We start from the raw sequence: 20294 nt of genomic DNA on the forward strand, positions 1-20294 counted from the left end.
AATCTCGAAAAAAGCTAATAGTTATTCCACACAAATATATTATATAAGAAATATAAATATAATCTACTCACTGTGAAAGTTGTAGTGGCCTTGCCATTTCCTCACTAAATGAAGGGTTGTTAAGTTAGCTTGGTGTGTACTGAGGAGAAAACATATCTGAGGAGAAAACATATCTGTTTTATAACAAACACCGTATACCTTTTAACCTAGTGTCTCAAATCAATACCATCACAATAAAGTTAAACACTCGTTTGAAAACATTAAAACATTCGGAAAATCAATCTTGCTTTCAGTTCCTCTGGCTCGGCAATATGCTTTTTGTTTGTATGCTGTAATTATTCAGATTTTCACTCAGTTTAACTTGAATATGACTTAACAAATACTTAAAAATGACTTAAATGTAAATATTAAAGTACTTACCATAACTTTATTGTAGAAAATGTCGATCATCAACTCCTGCGCGCACACCCACATTTAAAAACACTAAAGCCAATTATTTTCAGGTGCATGCCCATACGCTTTCCTGGCACAAACTACATTCAGTCAACTCAGATTTTTAATTTGACACAATAAATTGGCTGAGCAGATTTTAATATGTTCTGTGAATATATATTTTAGTTTTACCCCAATACCTTAAGTGTTAATTACCACAATGCATATTTTTGTTTGAGGAGAATAATTTGAAGGCAATTTTGAGTCAAAACTTAATTTTCAGTTTTCACAATATTTTAAAATATTTTTTTACAGTGTATGATTTTTATCAGTTTACCACCTAAAGTGTTTTTCACTATTGTACCCATTATGGGTTTATTGGGTGAAGCCAATTAGAAAACAAGAAGTTAACGGGTACAAAAAGTTTGTTTCTTTTTAACAATTAAATGTAATATTCACTTCCATGTTGTAGCCTTACCTTCTCAGCCCCTGCTCAAACAAGTGGACTGGATTAAAACCAACTGAAACAAAATAAAATAGGAGAAAGTAATAAAAAAGGAGTAATAAATTATTTTCCTGTTCAGCAGAAGAAAGAATTATGTGGTTTTTTTTCATAAGTTTTAATAGTATTGCTCTGATGTCCACGCCCACAAAGATCAAAAGGATTTCCTTTTTCTTGGTTCTTAAGTCAAGCAAAGGTTATAACAGTTCTCATGTCACTAGTACGCAAAACTGCAGAAGTGTTTCTGCCAGACACATGCATATGCACAGCATAATGAAAAAAGAAGAAAGCAGTGTAAAAGGCCAACTAGGTTTTTTGCATTTAAAACTTGTTTAAATTTTAAATGCAGGTTATCTTAAATTATTTTTTTACTATGGTACAATATTGTGGTGTGTTATCTATATGTAGCTAAATATTGTTTTTTATTTTGTGATGTATGATAAAGCCAGAGATAATTTTCCACAACAAGGGTAAAGAAAGTTAACAACAACATACAGTATACATTTGGGTGAAGCCAGCCAGGACCTAAATTGAGGGGTGAAATGTAAGTTTCTTTGATAATAAAAAATAAAACTTATTAAAAATATGGATACTATTTGGATCGGGCCAGCCTTCGCTCCCCAAGTGAATCAATGAGCCTTGGTTTCCTTCCTTGGATCGCTTTTGATACTGACCACTGCAGAACGGGAACACCCCACAAGAGCTGCAGTGTTGGAGATGCTCAGACAGTCATCTAGCCATCACAAGATGAACAACTTACACTTTATTAAACAAAAAAAGGAAAAAAGCTCACATATATCAAACAAAACTGTCTACAGGTTTCGTTACCACTCAGGGCCAGAGTTATACACTTTCAAATACAGACTTAAAGGGCCCATGTCACAGGACTTTTTTAAGATGTCAAATAAATCTTTGGTGTCCCCAGAGCACATGTGTGAAGTTTTAGCTCAAAATACCATATAAATAATTTATTATAGCATGTTTAAATTGCCACTTTGTAGGTGTGTGCAAAAATGTGTCGTTTTGGGTGTGTCCTTTAAAATGCACATAAACGGATGAAGTGCAAACACTGATCACAATGATGGTGGTTTGTTGAAATTGAAACTCAATTGTTCTGTGAATTATTTTCTCTGTGCACTAAATGGCAGTGCTGTGGTTGGATTAAGGGGTTGTATTATTATAATAAAAGCTCCTTATGACATCATAAGGAGAGCCAAATTTCAACTACCTATTTTTTCATGTGCTTGTAGAGAATGGTTTACCAAAACGAAGTTACTGGGTTGATCTTCGCGGCCCCCCAAAGAAAATTTGTGACAAAAAAACTGTTCTAAAACTTAAAATTTTTATAAAAAAAACATTAACTTATACAAAAAAAGTAGTGCTTTTTGTTAGTAGCCTTATTTTTTTTAGGTTTAATTACACAGAATTCATGATAAATTAATGTATTTCATAAAATGTCATAAAACTGGGCCCCCCCTGGCACCATCTCATGCCCCCCCTGGGGCCCCGGCCCCCAGTTTGAAAACCACTGTATTAGAGGACTGACAACACATACAACCATGTTTAGCACTTTTAACAGTGTTTTGTGTCATTTCAAAGGGTTTCCTGTAAAATGATGAAACTTTTGTATGTGCACCTCTGCATGTGGGAATGGGAAGCTGTTGAAATTGGGTAGGCCAAATCCAGGCGGAAATCCCCCAAATAGCCTCAGAATGTAAGAAAGACAAACAAGTGAGAGGGGTGAAAGTGACAAGACACGGGAAATACGTGGTCAAATATTACTAATATTGCGACCACGCATTTCCCACACGAAACATTGTAATGTCAGAACCCTGCCATACTGAACTAGATATAAATATTAAATACTAAACAACCTGGCAGTATCCTGACAGAATGATGGTTCTGATAGAAAGGTCTCTAGTCTATGCCTCAACGAGTCAGGGCTGTTTTGGTGGCAAAAGGGGGACCTACTAGACAATATTAGGAAGGTGGTCATAATGTTACGGCTGATGTATGTCATGACTTCCACCAGTTTAACAGGTAAATTGTTTTTACAATCCTTGCATTTACTGGAAACAGAAATGTGAACGTGGGCATTAGCACGTTACATAAATACATCCATCACAAAATAATACAAATATAATACAACAAAGTAACACAAAACAAACAAAAAAGAAAGGAAGAAATGCTTTACAAAGAAAGGGAGTCTTGTTTACATGTTCTGATGTCCAGCCCCCCTACAGTAAATAGCCCTGGAATGTGTTGATGTTTAACAAAAACTTCACCCATCACACCAATGTGTCTGTGAAAAATATATAAAATAATGGATTTAGGTATTGATAATAGAGATATGCCTACCAACAGTGGGTAATTTTTCACCTGGCTGGAATAACTGTGTGGAAACTTGAGTGCCCTGTCAGCCAATTAGAATTGAGAATGTACAACTAGACCCACCTCTCTGAGATTTTCATTGGTCAATGTATGCAACAACAAGGGGTAAAAGCTGGGGCATATCAATCTCACACCGGTGCGCAACGTTTTGCTACGGTTTCCTGGTTCAACGCCATGTTTCCTGGAAACGGTGTGCAACGGAATGCAACATGTTTTAGATGCGTTTTATCTTGTTTGGTGGGTGTGTCAGAAATGTTTGCCCAATCAGCGGCAAGCCTATATAAAGCACGCGGTATTAAAGAGACAGCTCAAACAATGGCTACTAGTAAAATAGTTTACAAATGTGTTCGATGCAGCTCGGTGTATGCAACAATTGAAGACATTAGAAGACATGTTTGCCGTAAGAGTTTTATAGTAAAATATAGCATATCAACATGATGATGTAGTTGTTTATATTTTTAACCATTGCAATGCAAGTTTATTTATATACCAAATTTCATACTGGATGTTTAATATAGCTTTGGCACATGACTCTAATTTACAGTAGAATCGCAAAATGTATTTGTTGGAGGAAAGAGATGTTTGCACCCCTTGATCATCATTACCATTTTTAGGCCACCAAGTTTAATCTTTCTTTCCACTCAGGATCTTCATCAGATCCAGTTGGCCCATTTTGTTCTGAAAGCCATTTGCAAGGTTTGCAAACTCCTCCTCTCTGGGCCATCGAATGTATTCATTTCTTAGTGTACAAAGGACCTTGCAAATGTCAGAAAAAAATATATAGTGAAGGGTTCCTTTTGACATGTCAAACCGGTCTGCAACACCCCTGAAGCTTTCTTGGTTTGCCAACAACCAAATGGAGCACAGCAATTTATTTGGGGTGTCCAAGGTTAAATTTACCAGGAAAGGACTAACTTTCTCACAGAGAGCCTTTAGACAAGTATGAGCAGCATTTAGTGTAGAGGTTTCTACATCCCTATAAATAAGCTGACACAAATCTTGCTATGTCTGTTGTATACACACTGATGCACTTACTGCTATATGAGAATTTGTAATCAACCACACAATAAATTCACAAGAGCAAGTATATTGTTTGCACATGTTTATTTACATTAAAGGCAACATAACTTAAACAATAAGAGCACAAATATAGATCTGGAACAAATTTAAGTCTTTCTAAATGTTTATTAATAATTGCAATGTCTTCTGGTTTATTTCCTTGGGAAGTTGTGCTAGACACTGATTAATGTAACAAACATACATACTTTACATTTTTATATATTTTTGATATTGTGGAGTGACACTTTCATTAACCTTTCTATACTCATCTGATTATATAAAAGTACATAATACAATAGTATAGCACAACATAGTGATCGTCAGTAATGATATACCTAGCCTACTCACAATAAAAATAATAAGGTCATAACAGTCTCGGAGGTAAGAAGTGGATTATCCTTCACCTGAAATGTTTGTCTTTTCATCCTGAAATGCGAGGCAAATGATGGATCAAAATAATTAGGGACCACAGTTTCCACAAATCCCTTCACTCGATTGGGATGTTCTCCATCATTCTGAACGGCAAGGGCAGTGGCTTTGCAATATTAAACATGTATTTGTATCGATATCATCAGGCTCCGAAAATTCGTCAAAAAGAACACAGAGAATGGCCTTCTCAGCTGCCATAGTTGCAACGCTTGCGTCATCACAACAGGGTGTTCAATGCATCACCGTTTCAGTTTAATAAACGTTGTGCAACGTTTTGTCGGGGCTAAACGCAGCCCTGCTGTGGTGCAGTGAAATCATTTCGAAACACAATGAAAAAAATAAAAACACTCAAATTACATTTGCTTTTTCAGCAGATGAATATCAGTTAACGATGAGATAACGATACTCAATTTAACCTTTTGCTACACAAAATTATTTACTAAAGCATTCGATACACCACAAACTAAGCATATCTACTGGTTAAACATTGGGTTACTTTGAGTTATGAGAGGTGAACCATGAAATAAAAAATCAAAGTGTGTTTAAGTGAATGTATGGAGTTCTTGGTGTCAAGAGTTTCATTCTATGTCAACTTGTGTTTATATAGCCCAATGACATAAAAAATAAACAGAAGAACTATAATGGGAAAGTAAATGAATTAACAAATTAATAGCTACAGATCAGAATGATGCTCTTGTTTATAAAGAAAAACAGATAATGTTAATAACACTGAAAAAACATACTGTAAAGTAGGGTTGCCACCTGTCCCGGTCTTACCGGGATTGTCCTTCTTTTTACTAACCTGTCCCGGGAAAATTATCAACTCTCCCGGGACACTGAATGTCCCGGTTTTCGAAAGCTATGTGAATATATTATTAAGCGCGCGCACGGCAGAGATGGAGACCTTGCGTCTGTGTATGTGTGTGCCTCAATAAGCGCATGTAAGACAGAGAGCATCCTGATTGGCCTGTTTCGGTAAATCAACCAATCAATTGTCAGTGTGGGCAAGCTTTTATCTCTTCTCCCGAACTGAATTATCTAGAAACAGGAGCGCCGTCAGCACCCCAAAAGTGAAATTATAAGACACATTTTACGCCAGACTACACGAAAGTGTACCCCTGTCTTAAAAGAGTTAAAAGTAATAACAATAGTCACTTCAGCATTGCCCAGGGGGGTTAAATGATTGTAAAATACATGTTGAGAGGTGAGTTCAACAAGTTTAATTTTTCAGGCCGGCTATGTCAGGACTCTGCCTTGAAGTCTTGTTATATTTGTATTTTGTCATGGTGGCAGAGTTCTGGCAGTCCCTGGCCTTGTGTGGAGGTTCATGCCTTGTTTTGTGTTTGGCATGTGCCTCCGGTGTCTTGTCATTTGTCCCCGCTCCCTCGTCCTCCTGCTTATTGTTAATTATTACTTATTACCATCACCTGTTCCCTCCTCGTTATCTTGTTTAGTTTCTCTTATATAATGTTCTCTTGTCCTTGTTTCTGTGCAGGTTCATTTTGTATCGTCCGTGTCATCAAGTTGTGTAATTCTGTCAAGTATCTAGTAGTGTTTCATTGTCAAGTCTAGTCTAGTGTTTTGTGTCTGTCTATACTGTTTGCCCCCACGTGGGCCTTTGTTTTGTCGTGTTATATATTAAAGTATTTTGTTAACCCCATCACCGTCTGCTATTGGGTTCATTCGTCCGCAATCCCTAACAGAATGAACCTGCCAACACTGAACCCAGCGACGGTGTCGGGGTCCGTCATGTCGACTCCAGTCAGGGTCCTGCAGCCCACTGCAGTTCGTCCAGCTTCTTGCTGGTTGGGGGAGGGCGAACGCGCTGCACTCCTCAGTGCGCTTTGGAGAGCCATCGCCAGGCCGGAGCCCGCGCAGTCCGCGCAGCCAGAGCCGGAGCCCGCGCAGTCCGCGCAGCCAGAGCCGGAGCCCGCGCAGCCAGAGCCGGAGCCCGCGCAGTCCGCGCAGCCAGAGCCGGAGCCCGCGCAGTCCGCGCAGCCAGAGCCGGAGCCCGCGCAGTCCGCGCAGCCAGAGCCGGAGCCCGCGCAGTCCGCGCAGCCAGAGCCGGAGCCCGCGCAGTCCGCGCAGCCAGAGCCGGAGCCCGCGCAGTCCGCGCAGCCAGAGCCGGAGCCCGCGCAGTCCGCGCAGCCAGAGCCGGAGCCCGCGCAGTCCGCGCAGCCAGAGCCGGAGCCCGCGCAGTCCGCGCAGCCAGAGCCGGAGCCCGCGCAGTCCGCGCAGCCAGAGCCGGAGCCCGCGCAGTCCGCGCAGCCAGAGCCGGAGCCCGCGCAGTCCGCGCAGCCAGAGCCGGAGCCCGCGCATTCCGCGCAGCCACTGCCGGCGCCGCCGACAGAGCCCGTGCCGCCGACCCGTCCCATTCAGCCCGCACAGTCCCAGCTGCGTCCTCACCCCAAACCCCCGTGGACTGTCCTGTCTTAGTATCTTGTGGACTTATGTGTGTTTGATAAGTTTTGTTTTGCACCTTTTGTTATTTTATAGTCTGATGTGTTCATAGTCTTGTCATGTTTATTATCTGTCATGGTTTCTTGTCTTGTGTGTTCCCTTTTTGGACGCCAGGTGGCGTCCTTTGAGGGAGGGCTACTGTCAGGACTCTGCCTTGAAGTCTTGTTATATTTGTATTTTGTCATGGTGGCAGAGTTCTGGCAGTCCCTGGCCTTGTGTGGAGGTTCATGCCTTGTTTTGTGTTTGGCATGTGCCTCCGGTGTCTTGTCATTTGTCCCCGCTCCCTCGTCCTCCTGCTTATTGTTAATTATTACTTATTACCATCACCTGTTCCCTCCTCGTTATCTTGTTTAGTTTCTCTTATATAATGTTCTCTTGTCCTTGTTTCTGTGCAGGTTCATTTTGTATCGTCCGTGTCATCAAGTTGTGTAATTCTGTCAAGTATCTAGTAGTGTTTCATTGTCAAGTCTAGTCTAGTGTTTTGTGTCTGTCTATACTGTTTGCCCCCACGTGGCCCTTTGTTTTGTCGTGTTATATATTAAAGTATTTTGTTAACCCCATCACCGTCTGCTATTGGGTTCATTCGTCCGCAATCCCTAACAGGCTAGTTGCTATTTAGACCTGTTTAAATGGAATATAAATAAAACAGTTTACATTAATAGTATAAGAAGGAGCTTATATAAATTGTAAAAGTGATTTACATATTTTAATATAATTAACAAATAATTGGGTAACACTTTACAATAAGGTTCATTAGTTAACATTAGTTTACTACATTAGTTAACATGAACTAATAATGAACTGCACTTATAAAGCTATTTTTTAAATCTTTGTTAATGTTAATAATACATAATTTAAATCTTGTTAACATAGTTAATGCACTGTGAATTAACATGAATAAACCATGAATAGCTGTATTTTTGTTAAGTAATGTTAACAAAGATTAACAAATACAGTAACACATGTACTGCTTATGGTTAGTTCATGTTAGTTAATACATTAACTAATGTTAACAAATAAGAATTGTAAAGTGTTGCCAATAATTGCATTGCTATAGAAATATTATGCTATGGGGGGGGGGGGGGTAAGGGGGCTTGTGAGCAAACCAATTGGTCGGGTCATCGATATGTCCCGGTTTTTTATCAGACAAGGGTGGCAACCCTACTGTAAAGGCCACTCAATCCAGCATAGAAATTCACTTTTTGACCATTATCTGTTATGGTTAGCAGACAACTTTTATTAATAATTTATTTCATATCCTCTAGAGGGCAGCACACTTTTAAAAAAAGTACAAAAGCAGTCACTGGGACAATTCCCTTTTAAAAGGTAAATCTTTGTACCTAAAGATTGCATATTAGCATCTCAAAGGTACATATCAGTACCTAATGGTTTTTATTAGGAAGGGCACTGTACTTGCAAAAAGTAAGACCCTCGATGCGTTAGTATTTGCCATTTCTAAAATAATTACAGTATATTATAAAGAAGATACTTAGATTTTTTTATTATCTACTACAAGGGGAAGAAACTAAATTGCTACCGCCCAGGGGCGGACTGGCCATCTGGCAAACCGGGCAGTTTCCCGGTGGGCCGACGTATTTTTGGGCCGATACATCTCATAATATCTTTGTCTGAGCAGCCCAGTTAGCGTCTTTTTTTTCTAGACAGACCGGCCCACTGACATTTAAGCAGCAGCCCATTGGTTTTTTTTTTTTAAACGACATTAAGCTGGCCCAATGACTGACCAGCCCAGTCTTCATCTTTTTTTCTAGATAGACCGGCCCACTCACATTTAAGCAGCAGCCCATTGGTTATTTTATTTTACTGACATTAAACTGGCCCAATCGCCGCTTTGGTCTCAAGCGTGCATCGTCAGTCAGTTCACGTGTCAAAATAGAGCGAGAGAGATGGAGAAAAAACGCAAGGGAGGAGCAGAAAAACTGCGCGACAAAAAGAAACAGGCTCTTCAGGCAGACGCTGCAAAATGTGTTAAAATAACACAAAGGTTTTCTGCGGCAGCAGGACATTCAACTCGCGTCGCTGGTGATGATGATGATGGTGGCGGTGCGGTGGTGGCACTGGCAGCACCAGCACGCAAAGTGTCAGTGAGGAGAGGGAGAGAGACGAGGGAGAAGTGAGTGTAGTGCCTGCGGTAAGCAGAACTGCTTTCAAAACACAAGTGTAGATAGATACCCCTTGACAAAACTGAGTCAAAAACACAAAATATGGTGATAAAGCTGCAATAAAATAATTGCACTCTTTGCTCTTTGACTACGAGAGTGTATCTGATTCGTAGATTTTTCGTTGATAGTCTGTTTCAAAACGTATCATTTCTCTTCAAGCAAAATCAAACAATCGAGAAGATCTGCTTACAGAAAAATATATGTTTATTGTATAACAACACACTTGACAGATAATGTTAAAAATCTCTATTACTGTAATCACACTAGTTTAGTTCAGTGAATGTAGTGAATACTTTCCTGTAAGTACTGGAAGTAATAATCAGTTTTCAATATTACTGTAAGCAGCACTTGTATTTTGTAAAAAGTCAGCAATTTAATGGCAAATTTTGCCAATAGCATGAAGCTTGTTTTAGGATTCATAAGTGTGGATTATACAGTTTTATTGCATTAATAAATAACACATTCTAGAAGTGTTTGTTGTGTCAACTCTCACTCTTTTCAACCTGCTATTAATTGGGTTTAGTGCTTTTATGGAATTGGAGTTGCTATTGCTATACATATTTAAAGGCGTGCAAAGATGGGTGGTATTTGTAATTATATACACTGCAAAAAAAGATTTTCAAGAAAAAAAATTCTTAGTATTTTTGTCTTGTTTTCAGAAAAAATATCTAAAAATTCTTAAAATAAGATGCTTTTTATTAATGAGCAAAATGACCCAAGAAAATAAGCCTTTTTTTCATCAAGAAAAAACATCTCAATTTAAGAATTTTTAGATATTTTTACTGAAAACAAGACAAAAATACTAAAAACATTTTTTCTTTAATGCAGTGTATGTAGTGTGGGCCGGTTTGGCCCAGTCCAGCCCTGCTACCGCCTAGGAAACAATATCTATGTGTGTGTTTGTGTGTGTAAGCGCACATGTGGTTGTGCACACTTTAGATATACACACTAAAAAAAAATGATTCATTGAATTTAATAATTTTTTTATAAGTGGTTGCAATCAATTTATTTAAGCTACATTTAAACAAAAATGATTTTTTTTTTACAGTGTATGTACATGCTTTGGACGTTTGTGTTGTAATAATGTCCAGGGTAACTTCACATATAAAAACGAAGATGAGTAAAGTGATGTTTTATCATTAAAATCTGATAACGTCCATTGATTTAATAGAACGTTTGGGTATACCAACATGGCGGCGCGGTGGCTTCACAAGTGTGACGTCATGCGCAATCCAGTCATTTATATAGATCAGTGGTCTCAAATCGTCGTTAATGTATATACGGACTTCACCATGTGCAATATACATTCAATTTTACATTCATTTACAGAAATCAGCTACTTAGATGAAAATGTGCTGATGTTATTGGATTTTCAGGTGATATTCTAAATTTATTCAGTTTACAGACGCTCTGAGGTAAAGTGTTCAGCCTGCAGACTCGGCAACGATTGTATTTAATAATACAGTACAATCATAAGCGGTTTGTATATCGGTAGACCAATCAGGACATCAGAGAGGCGGGACTTGTTATAAGTTCTGAATTGTAAACTGTCCGTTTCTCAATCGGAAGGCTGAATCCCCCAGAGGTCGCATTTGGAGGCTGCAAACGTCATAAATATTGTCTTATTTCAAGAATGTTATAAAGTTGACTATTATTATTTTAGTTAATAATTGTTGTAATATTTATGCCTTGCGAATTATGCTCAGTCAACTGAAACAAACTACGCTTGATGACGTATGCAGCCTGCATATGCGACCTCCGGAGGATGCAGCCTTTCGTTTGAGAAACGGCCACAGTGTAGAGCGCACTTCGTAGGCAAGTTTTTTGTGGAATAAATACCAAAATATCTCAACTTTACCTACACAAATCTACCCTTATAGGTAACGAAACATGGAAAGTTTGTTATTTAATAATTAATTAATGTTAGAATAATTTAAGGCTATACCACCCTTTTAGAATTTGTGCTCCCACGCCCTAAACAGGTTAACTCATGAGACAAACTCAGTTCTTTTATGCATATCCTCTCTGATTATATGCACATTCTTTATATGAATCTTTGTGTCCTTTCTGTAGAGAAAATTCTGCCTTGACCTGATAATGTTGATCAGTACATTCAAGGCCGCCTTAATGCACGGGCTTCCCAGGTGAAAAAAAGTGCACTAAAATACACTTTATTTAAGTACACTTAGTACACTTTTCCACAATATACTAAAAGTGCTCTATTTTCGCACACTAATTTTGAACTTAGTATACTAAAACGTAGTATTTAGTACTTCTTAAGATGAACTTAATACCATCTTAGTGTACTCAACTGTGCTATTTTGAGACACCATGAAGTTGAACTAAAATGTATTTTTAACATACTATGTCTGTATTTAAAAAAATATATTTCATTATAACTTGAAGTACACTTGAACCCACCTTTAAGCATTTTTAAATATACTTTAAAGTATACTAATGGTATGTTAAAATAATATTCCAAATGTATTCCCAGGTGAAACAAGTTCACTAAAATACACTATTTAAGTACACTTTCCACATTATACTAAAAGTGCTCTATTTTCACACACTAATTTTGAACTTAGTATACTAAAAAGTAGTATTAAGTACTTTTTAAGATGAACTTAAAACCATCTTAGTGTACTCAACTGTGCTATTTTGAGACACCATGAAGTTGAACTAAAATGTAATTTTAACATACTAGGTCTGTATTTAAAAAATATCTTTAATTACAACTTGAACCCACCTTTAAACATTTACGAATCTACTTTAAAATATACTAGTAGTATGTTAAAATAATATACCAAATGTATTCCCAGGTGAAAAAGTTCACTAAAATACACTTTAAGTTCACAACCTTGAGGTACCAAAAGCTCTTTATTTTCGTGCAGTAAATTGTGCTTAATATACTAAAAAGTAGTATTTAGTACTTGTTAAGACAAACTTAAGACAATCTAAGTGTACTCAAATGTGCTATTTTCTAAAATTGTATTCAGTTACAACTTGAAGCACATTTGAACCCACCTTTTAAACACTTATAAATGTAATTTAATAATTTCAGATATAATAATATACCATAAATAATATAGCATACAAAATGAAATAATAATATATTGCCCACACATTTGTATACATAAAATAAATCATTTCTAATGTACTGTATGTGACATTTGAATTACAGTCAAGTATACTATTAGAATGTTATATATGTACTATTTTACCTGCATGTTTGCCACCAAAACATGTTTTAACTCATTCTAAAATGATACCTATTCTGTATTCATACATAAGAACCGGTTTCTTCCATCATTAACAACTAATTAAATGTTAAAGAAACAACTAAGTATGTATTTACTGCTATTGAAATGATTTTACAATATAAAACAAAGATCAGTGAAATGCAATGAGCTACTTTTATCAAATTGTGGAACATTAATACATCAATATGAAAAGTACACTATGAATATGCAACCATTGAATAATTATATAATCATAATGATGTAATTCTCTAAACAAAAAGTTACTGGACAAATGCAGAAGTGCATTTGAACTTACTCGAGATAAACCTACAAATGGCTGAACCAAAACACAGAGCAGTTTAAATGTCACGTTTAAGTAGAGGGTCACTTCTTCTTGCCATTCAGACACTGAAGACTTAATCACAAGGTCTGTGAAAAGGAAACAGAATATATACAAAATTAACCAATAATTAATGAACATATGCATTAGAATTTTGTTAACTTCTCAGTTTACCTTTTAAAGCTTTGACTGTGTCCTCATCAAGCTTGACATGAGTGTCCGTTTGATCCGTCGCTACATGGCACTCTACAAGTTACATTGAACAAAGGGTTATAGGAGGCTTAACTCACTGACACTGATATAATGCAACCTGTGTGTATTACAGGATATTCTTTACTTTGATAATTGTGTTTTATTTTAACCAAGGGCATTTTCCATTGACATGTCTATTGTGGTCTTGCTTAGAAGAAAAGTTCACCTCTGTTTAAGGAGATTTAAGGAAATCAGAAGTCATGCCAATGGACTCTATGCACGCTTAACTTCCACAATTGACTCAAGGCTGCTCTTAAGTTTCTGATGCGGGAGATTTAAAGCAGAGTGACAGCAGAATCGCTAAAATTAATTGTTTGCTGGATTTACCCAAATTTACAACCTATGATGTGTGAAGAATTGTCCAGATGTGCAAACTGAGAAAGGTTGCAAGTTTTATGTGTTTTCTTATCTCTGTAATCATTAAGATATATTCAGCTAGCCTGTACTAGCAGTGCTTACATTGTGCTGTTTTTTACAATTCGTCCAGCAGGCTTATCACGTTAGTAATATATTATTGTCTTTGTAATGTTGTCTAAAAGTGTCCGGTCCAACATACAATAGGAAAATTCAACTGCAGTACAGGGCTCAAAATTTACTTTTTTTTGGTAGCACTGGTGCTCACAACTTTAAAGAGTTAGGAGCACCAGCAAAAATTTAGGCGCATCCATCCAAAAATTAAAAAGCACCACAACTACAATGTATATGTTAATAGATTTATTTTATTAAAATAAAATGCAACCACCAGGCTTTACATATCCTATGGCCAGCATTTAAAATTTGGTCTTCTATTTTATTTTTTTTACTGCATAGATTCCTAAATGAATACCCAACTGCTTTTGAAATAGTATAGCAATAATAATTTACCAATTACAGGTAAAATTATTAAGATTACAATAGAAAATCTAGCAAACACGTAAAACACTGATTAATTGGGACATAACAAAAGTGACCTTAATATAGAAGGCTTAATATAGAAGGCTAATATTGGTATTGATAACTGCATTACCAGGATGCTATTGCTACTAAATATGTTTTAAAAAATATATTTTTTTATAAAAACATACCATCAACATTGTCGTGTTCCACATCAACATGGACCACAAGGATATTTGTCGGATGTCCATTTCACCAGCGCATGCGCACATACACTATCAAACACTCTTTGACAGACAGGTCGGTGTCTCCATCAATAATGAACACATTTGTCATGACACTACTTGTGTTTTTGGCACTTTCGCCATGTTTAAGCAAGGTCTGGCGCTTAAAATGTTTTGATTCCGCCACCAACGCCGTTTTACAGGATTTACAGTAAGCAAAGTAAGTTACATCGAGCCATTTTCATAGCGGAGACACTCGAAATCTTTCAGCCACTCTCTCTGAAAGGTTTAACGTCAAGTCTTATTTTCCGGTGGTGGAGTCGCATTTGAATCCGGATCGTCGTCATTAATTACAGTAGTAACATTGGCTGTAGTCTGCTTGTTCTCGTCATGCTCGCGGTGCGTCTTATTTTCGCGCTTCACGTACCAACGTAGCACGGCAACAAGGAATGACTGACGCTCATATTAGCCAATCTGCGGTCTTCATTAAACGTAAGAACTTAATGGTGAAATTTGATTGGTTATGTAACGTTGGAGAGAACACTGAACCTGGGACAGCAGCACGCAATCTAAATCTAAATCAAGTCGCACCACAACAAAATGGGCAGTCGCAGAAATGCTCACAAATATATTTTAAGGTCGCACAGATCAAATTTCGGTCGCTAATGCGACCAAAATATTCGCAATTTCGAGCCCTGCCAGTAGCCACCGTTCAACCTGAAGAGGGCAGCACTCAGACGTTTTTACAACATATATTGTAGTATTGAAACACTTTATATCCAAATGTCAAAAAACTTACACTAATAAAGCATCATTCTTACAGATCATTAACTAAAAAAGTTGGTTTAGGGTTTAGTTACTCTTTAAACATTAGCATTAGAAAAACGTAAAAGTTATCTTAATGTTATACAAATACTGTAGAACTAAAAACTTACCACCAAGAATAAGTATTTTTACGGGCTGTATCTTCATCTGTTCATCTCTACTTCGACTTATTAGATATTCTCGGCTCTGATTGGTCAATTTGAATGCCGCTGTGCTAAAAAAGACAGGCTGTTATGATTTCTGAAATACAACAAGAGAAATAAAATGCCTAACTTTACTCACAAAAAAATGTAACGTTATGTTCCAAAAGCCACACAACATACACGCTTTAAGAAGCTGGGTTAAAATTAAGACATACTGTAATACTAAATGTTCTACTTATTTAATAGTTCACTAAAAATAAAAAGCAAAAATCTGTCATCACTTAACTTACCCTCATGTTCTCTCATTCATCTTCAAACAAAAACCGATGTACTTTAATGAAATCCAAGAAACGTATATTTCCCCTCGATGTCAGATCCACTTGATACTTAAAAACTGCTCACATTTCAAAAAGTTAATCGCAACAGCAATAAAAAATATCGCCGAAGTAATCCATGTGAATCGCGTTGTTTCAGCCAAGTCCTCTGATGATCACTATATATAATTTAACAGTTTTAGTTTCAACTTTTAATCCACATTTACCAACGATCACGCACGTTGTGTATCGAACAACAGAATCAGGAAGCCAATGTGACGTACTGAATCCCAAGAACCAATGAGGTTTAGTCAGGTCCGTCACGTGTGTTGTTTGAATATAAACACTAAGAAATTTATGTGGATTAACTTTGTAAAATCAATATATAATGCAAGTTCAATGATATGATGTTGAAATTGCAATGTTAGCCTATTAAAATTAATGTACATGTTTAAAAATATATGTTTTTTTCTAAATACACTAAAACTTCTGTAAAAGTATGCTTGTGTTTAACATACTTTTTTTTAAAATGTGTAATTAAACATATATTTTTTCCCAGCGTACCTCTAGTGCTCTTTTTAGAAATACGTAAAATGTATGCTTGAGTTTAGCATATTTATAAAAAGTGTAATTAAAAATATATTTATTACCAGTGTACCTCTAGTGCACTTTTTAGAAATACATTAAAAGTATGCTTGAGTTTAGCATACTTTTTTAAAGTGTAATTAAAGATTTAATTATTACCAGCGTACCTCTAGTGTACTTTTTAGAAATACATTAAAAGTATGCTTGAGTTTAGCATACTTATAAAAAGTGTAATTAAAAATATATTTATTACCAGTGTACCTCTAGTGCACTTTTTAGAAATACATTAAAAGTATGCTTGAGTTTAGCATACTTTTTTAAAGTGTAATTAAAGATATAATTATTACCAGCGTACCTCTAGTGTACTTTTTAGAAATACATTAAAAGTATGCTTGAGTTTAGCATACTTATAAAAAGTGTAATTAAAAATATATTTATTACCAGTGTACCTCTAGTGCACTTTTTAGAAATACATTAAAAGTATGCTTGAGTTTAGCATACTTTTTTAAAGTGTAATTAAAGATATAATTATTACCAGCGTACCTCTAGTATACTTTTTAGAAATACATTAAAAGTATACTTGAGTTTAGCATACTTATAAAAAGTGTAATTAAAGATATAATTATTACCAGCGTACCTCTAATGCACTTTTTAGAAATACATTAAAAGTATGCTTGAGTTTAGCATACTTTTTTAAAGTGTAATTAAAGATATATTTATTACCAGTGTACCTCTAGTGCACTTTTTAGAAATACATTAAAAGTATGCATGAGTTTAGCCTACTTTTTAAAAGTGTAATTAAAGATATAATTATTACCAGCGTACCTCTAATGCACTTTTTAGAAATACATTAAAAGTATGCTTGAGTTTAGCATACTTATAAAAAGTGTAATTAAAGATATATTTATTACCAGTGTACCTCTAGTGCACTTTTTAGAAATACATTAAAAGTATGCATGAGTTTAGCATACTTTTTAAAAGTGTAATTAAAGATATAATTATTACCAGCGTACCTCTAATGCACTTTTTAGAAATACATTAAAAGTATGCTTGAGTTTAGCATACTTATAAAAAGTGTAATTAAAGATATATTTATTACCAGTGTACCTCTAGTGCACTTTTTAGAAATACATTAAAAGTATGCATGAGTTTAGCATACTTTTTAAAAGTGTAATTAAAGATATAATTATTACCAGCGTACCTCTAATGCACTTTTTAGAAATACATTAAAAGTATGCTTGAGTTTAGCATACTTATAAAAAGTGTAATTAAAGATATAATTATTACCAGCTTACATCTAGTGCACTTTTTAGAAATACATTAAAAGTATGCTTGAGTTTAGCATACTTTTAAAAAGTGTAATTAAACATATATTTATTACCAGCTTAACTCTAGTGCACTTTTTAGAAATAAATTAAAAGTATGCTTGAGTTTAGCATACTTATAAAAAGTGTAATTAAAAATATATTTATTACCAGTGTACCTCTAGTGCACTTTTTAGAAATACATTAAAAGTATGCTTGAGTTTAGCATACTTTTTTAAAGTGTAATTAAAGATATAATTATTACCAGCGTACCTCTAGTATACTTTTTAGAAATACATTAAAAGTATGCTTGAGTTTAGCATACTTATAAAAAGTGTAATTAAAGATATAATTATTACCAGCGTACCTCTAATGCACTTTTTAGAAATACATTAAAAGTATGCTTGAGTTTAGCATACTTTTTTAAAGTGTAATTAAAGATATAATTATTACCAGCGTACCTCTAATGCACTTTTTAGAAATACATTAAAAGTATGCTTGAGTTTAGCATACTTATAAAAAGTGTAATTAAAGATATAATTATTACCAGCTTACATCTAGTGCACTTTTTAGAAATACATTAAAAGTATGCTTGAGTTTAGCATACTTTTTTAAAGTGTAATTAAAGATATAATTATTACCAGCGTACCTCTAGTGTACTTTTTAGAAATACATTAAAAGTATGCTTGAGTTTAGCATACTTATAAAAAGTGTAATTAAAAATATATTTATTACCAGTGTACCTCTAGTGCACTTTTTAGAAATACATTAAAAGTATGCTTGAGTTTAGCATACTTTTTTAAAGTGTAATTAAAGATATAATTATTACCAGCGTACCTCTAGTATACTTTTTAGAAATACATTAAAAGTATGCTTGAGTTTAGCATACTTATAAAAAGTGTAATTAAAGATATAATTATTACCAGCGTACCTCTAATGCACTTTTTAGAAATACATTAAAAGTATGCTTGAGTTTAGCATACTTTTTTAAAGTGTAATTAAAGATATATTTATTACCAGTGTACCTCTAGTGCACTTTTTAGAAATACATTAAAAGTATGCTTGAGTTTAGCATACTTATAAAAAGTGTAATTAAAAATATATTTATTCCCAGTGTACCTCTAGTGCACTTTTTAGAAATACATTAAAAGTATGCTTGAGTTTAGCATACTTTTTTAAAGTGTAATTAAAGATATAATTATTACCAGCGTACCTCTAGTGTACTTTTTAGAAATACATTAAAAGTATGCTTGAGTTTAGCATACTTATAAAAAGTGTAATTAAAAATATATTTATTACCAGTGTACCTCTAGTGCACTTTTTAGAAATACATTAAAAGTATGCTTGAGTTTAGCATACTTTTTTAAAGTGTAATTAAAGATATAATTATTACCAGCATACCTCTAGTATACTTTTTAGAAATACATTAAAAGTATGCTTGAGTTTAGCATACTTATAAAAAGTGTAATTAAAGATATAATTATTACCAGCGTACCTCTAATGCACTTTTTAGAAATACATTAAAAGTATGCTTGAGTTTAGCATACTTTTTTAAAGTGTAATTAAAGATATATTTATTACCAGTGTACCTCTAGTGCACTTTTTAGAAATACATTAAAAGTATGCATGAGTTTAGCCTACTTTTTAAAAGTGTAATTAAAGATATAATTATTACCAGCGTACCTCTAATGCACTTTTTAGAAATACATTAAAAGTATGCTTGAGTTTAGCATACTTATAAAAAGTGTAATTAAAGATATATTTATTACCAGTGTACCTCTAGTGCACTTTTTAGAAATACATTAAAAGTATGCATGAGTTTAGCATACTTTTTAAAAGTGTAATTAAAGATATAATTATTACCAGCGTACCTCTAATGCACTTTTTAGAAATACATTAAAAGTATGCTTGAGTTTAGCATACTTATAAAAAGTGTAATTAAAGATATATTTATTACCAGTGTACCTCTAGTGCACTTTTTAGAAATACATTAAAAGTATGCATGAGTTTAGCATACTTTTTAAAAGTGTAATTAAAGATATAATTATTACCAGCGTACCTCTAATGCACTTTTTAGAAATACATTAAAAGTATGCTTGAGTTTAGCATACTTATAAAAAGTGTAATTAAAGATATAATTATTACCAGCTTACATCTAGTGCACTTTTTAGAAATACATTAAAAGTATGCTTGAGTTTAGCATACTTTTAAAAAGTGTAATTAAACATATATTTATTACCAGCTTAACTCTAGTGCACTTTTTAGAAATAAATTAAAAGTATGCTTGAGTTTAGCATACTTTTAAAAAGTGTAATTAAGCATATATTTATTACCAACGTACTTGTAGTACACTTTTTTGAAATACATTTAAAAGCTATTTAACATATTTTTAATACACTTTAAATAAGCATGTTGGGAATACAAATGTACTAAAAACATATTACTTAAATTTTAAGTATATTTTTAATACATTAAATACTACTTTTTTTTCACCTGGGTTACCTGGGCTGAAGCCCAGGGGCCTCCCAAGTTCAGGGGCCTCCCAAGTTCACGTTCATATTGTTTTGCAACTTGTCAGGTTATCTGTCAATCACCTGGGACAGTAAAGCCCTCTGCTCGTGCGAGGGGTATTTGGCACAGAAAAAACAAAACAAATATATACATCTACTATGAGGATAAAACACGCATTGAGGACAATTTCAAGGGTCGCACCAAACTGGTTGGACAACTAGGTGAATTAAA

The 20294-nt window shown here is 34.8% G+C and overlaps 1 long non-coding RNA gene across 1 annotated transcript; it reads right to left on the bottom strand.

The window, feature by feature from the left end:
* Positions 1-12575: 12575 nt before the first annotated feature.
* On the bottom strand, positions 12576-16197 carry LOC135770349 (uncharacterized). The gene is made up of 4 exons (XR_010542599.2): positions 15640-16197; positions 15317-15420; positions 13207-13278; positions 12576-13121 (listed from the first exon to the last, which is right to left on the bottom strand). It is a non-coding gene; the product is annotated as an uncharacterized lncRNA (long non-coding RNA).
* Positions 16198-20294: the final 4097 nt, after the last annotated feature.

This window comes from Paramisgurnus dabryanus, chromosome 8, assembly GCF_030506205.2.
Source record: "Paramisgurnus dabryanus chromosome 8, PD_genome_1.1, whole genome shotgun sequence".
Taxonomy (NCBI): Eukaryota; Metazoa; Chordata; class Actinopteri; order Cypriniformes; family Cobitidae; genus Paramisgurnus; species Paramisgurnus dabryanus.